This window comes from Medicago truncatula, chromosome 5, assembly GCF_003473485.1.
Source record: "Medicago truncatula cultivar Jemalong A17 chromosome 5, MtrunA17r5.0-ANR, whole genome shotgun sequence".
In the NCBI taxonomy this organism is placed as follows: Eukaryota; Viridiplantae; Streptophyta; class Magnoliopsida; order Fabales; family Fabaceae; genus Medicago; species Medicago truncatula.
In genome coordinates, this window is record NC_053046.1 from 20,869,977 (window position 1) to 20,873,483 (window position 3,507).

General features: G+C 38.8%; 1 non-coding gene across 1 annotated transcript; it reads left to right on the forward strand.

Moving 5' to 3' along the window:
* The first annotated feature begins 568 nt into the window (after window positions 1-568).
* On the forward strand, window positions 569-674 carry LOC112422272 (small nucleolar RNA R71). Its single transcript, XR_003012639.1, has one exon. It is a non-coding gene; the product is annotated as a small nucleolar RNA R71 (small nucleolar RNA).
* Window positions 675-3,507: the final 2,833 nt, after the last annotated feature.

A 3,507-nucleotide genomic window follows, 5' to 3' on the forward strand; every position in this document is an offset into this window, starting at 1 on the left:
CATCATGAGCTCCAGGTTAGACTTTTTCGGAGCAACAGGGGCTCCTCTTTGTCCTTGGAAATCGGGGGGTGCTGCAGGTGCAGGACTTGGCGCAAAGGTAGGATTGTTATTTTTGTAAGAGAAATTTGGGTGGTTTCTCAATCCTGGATTGTACGTGTTAGCGTACGGGTTTCCTTGCGCGTAATTTACTTGATCAGTTTCTGCTAACAACAGACACTCGACAGCAACATGTCCTGGGGTTCCGTATATTTCACAATTGGGAGTTACGGCAGCAACAGTAGCTGGTGGAGCGATTTTCAAGTTATCCAACTTATGGAACAACGCATCCACTTTGGCGTTCATATGATCAAGGTTGCTGACTTCATGCATACCTCCCTTGGATTGAGATTTCTCTACAGGAGTGCGTTCGCTCCCCCATTGATAATGGTTCTGCGCCATATTCTCAATAAGCTCGTATGCCTCCTTGAAAGGCTTGTCCATTAGGGCTCCGCCAGCTGCGGCATCAATGGTCATCCTCGTATTATAGAGAACGCCATTATAAAATGTGTGAATAATCAGCCATTGTTCCAATCCATGGTGGGGACAAGCTCTCATTAATTCTTTGTACCTCTCCCACGCATCAAAAAGCGACTCGCCGTCTGTCTGCCTAAAGCAGGTAATTTGGTTCCTAAGCTGGGCAGTTTTACTAGGAGGGAAATATCTTGCTAGGAACGCCTTTTTCAATTCATTCCATGTCGTAATGGAATTTGACGGCAGAGACTGCAGCCAAGCTCTGGCTCTGTCTCTGAGGGAGAAAGGGAATAAACGCAGGCGAATGGCTTCGGGAGCGACGCCATTGCACTTAAGTGAATCAGCGAATTGCACGAACACGGATAGGTGCAAATTCGGGTCTTCCGTAGAATTACCGGAAAATTGGTTTTGTTGCACGATTTGTAACAGAGAAGGTTTCAACTCAAAGTTGTTAGCCTGAATCGTCGGGTTAACAATACTCGAGTGAGGCTCGTCCTAGGATGGGACGGCAAAGTCCTTAAGAGGACGGATCGCGTTATGAGCTTGTTCCATTTCAGCGTGAATTCGTTCAACTTGGCGTCTAATATGTAAAAAACATTCGATTTCGTCGATTGGTCGCTCTAGATTGTCCTCAGAGGATCGAGTACTTGGCATATAATCGACGAATAGAGATAAAAAAAAGAAAATAAATGCCTTAGTCTATACGGTGTAACAACGGTGTTACGATATTGCCAATTTGGTCCCCGACAGCGGCGCCAAAAACTTGATAGGTCCGCAAGTGCACGGAAATATCGGTTTTAGTATAAAAGATTGTCGAACCCACAGAGACCAATGTCAAGTACCGTAATTAATTGTTACGTTGTTTATCTAAGGCGATGCAAATTAATTTGGTTGCAAAATTGGGAAAATAACTTGCTTTAAATTAATACTAATGACAAGAGACCGGAATATAATTCACGTCGACCGTGAGTACTTGTTAAGTTATATTTTATTATTGTAACAGGACAATATTTTCGCGTGTAAAAAGAACAAATTTAAAGGCACCGTCGACTTTCGTACGTCCGATACCGTATGTTAAACTCACAAGCGTCAGCTTTCGCATGTACGACCACAAGTTTAAAATAGCCTTTTTGAAAATTTGAAATTTCTAAATTAATTAAAGAAAATGCTTTCGCTGTATTTCAAAATCAATTCCTAAAAATTCTACGGTCAGATACAGGTTTCACTCTTTCGATATGAAACCGGTATCATTGTATTTCAACTTTAATTGTAAATGTTAATTGTTTAAAATCAGAATTTTTAGACTTTAAAAATAATTCCTGTTATAATTTCTAATCATACAAATTAACAGAGCACCATTGGTACGACATTCATCACATTCCGGACTCTATGGAAATCTAGTCGGACATAATGGTGATAATAAATAAACAATTGTTCATATTATGCATAGTAATTGAAACAGGAAAACAAAAGAACAAAAGTGAGTTATTAGAAAACAAAGTAAACCGAACCTGCAATTAGATGGACACTTTAATTGAGTATAATTCCACTGCTACAAATAATTGAAAGCTAAGCCAATTATATTCAAATAAACAGCCGGAACACACAGTATGAAAGAACTTCTTGTTTGTAATGGATATGCGCAGCAACAGTAGCAATTTGGAATTGGAATGGAAAAGAACAGCAACCATACGTCGTAACCAACACAATGGATTGGACCGCAGCAACAGTCTAATAACACTTCTCAATTACAATAGATATCGCAGCAATAGTATATAATTGGAATTGAGAAATTACTTAGCAGCCACAAGGTAATCAATGGAATTTGGACGGTTAATAACAATAAAGAAACGGCAATTGAGATCAAATAAAAATAAGGACTACTTAATTAAAATTGCAATGAAAACAAAGGTTTTTGTATCGAGACTCCTTTGAATGAAAAAAAAAACACAAAACTAAGAACGTAAACTACAACAAGCAGTTCAACGTGAAAACAAGCTCTTTTCTAAATTGCTGAATTTCTCTCTAAAATGCTTGGTGTATTCAACTGAGTTCTTCAGGTCTATTTATAGAGAAAAATCTGCTCTGAAGTGCTTCTGATCATATCTCAAGTAGTGGAGAAAATGAAGAAAGTGGGCAAACTGCTTCTGAAACGTGGGGAAAGAATAGGTCAGGCTTTTACTTCCCACTGACTTCTGACTTTTTAACCTTCTTTTCCATTTTTACCCTTTCTTTCCTTTTTTCGCCGAATTTCATCATTTTGACGCGCGGAGACCTTTAACCGATAAATACCTGAAATAGACACACACTACCGACATAACATTGCAAAAATTTATAAAATCAAAATCAAAAAATGTGTAAGATGAGTCAAAATAATAGTGCATTTTACGTGTTATCACCCCCGTTGACTTAAAACAAGGTGAAATAAGGATTTCAATCCACTAGAAAATCTTCCAAAGGGATTTTCCGAGTCAAGTGTTTGAAGGTCATTTGATTTGAGTAAAATAGTGGAAGCGTATTTAATTAAAGACCAAATTAAATATATTTTCATGATACTTATTTTGCACATTTTAAAATTGTAGATGACCAATAACGCTTCAAACAACATTTTGCCATCTCTCATCGAAAAAGAAAAATTGACTGAAACAAATTTTTTAGACTGGTTCCGTAACATGAGGATTGTCCTCACCCACGAAAAAAAGTTGTATGTGCTGGATGGACCCATTCCTGAGACACCACCTGCTGGAGCTTCTGCAGCTCTAAGAAATGCTCATACCAAGCATCTCAATGATTCCGTAGAAGTTTCATGCATCATGCTGGCTTCAATGACTCCCGAGCTGCAAAAACAGCATGAAGGGATGACAACGTTCGATATGATCGGACATCTAAAGACTCTTTATGAAGAGCAAGCTAGGCATGAGAGGTTTGATGTCTCTAAAGCCCTGTTTTCTACCAAGCTGTCAGAGGGAGGTCCTGTAGGACCTCATGTGCTCAAAA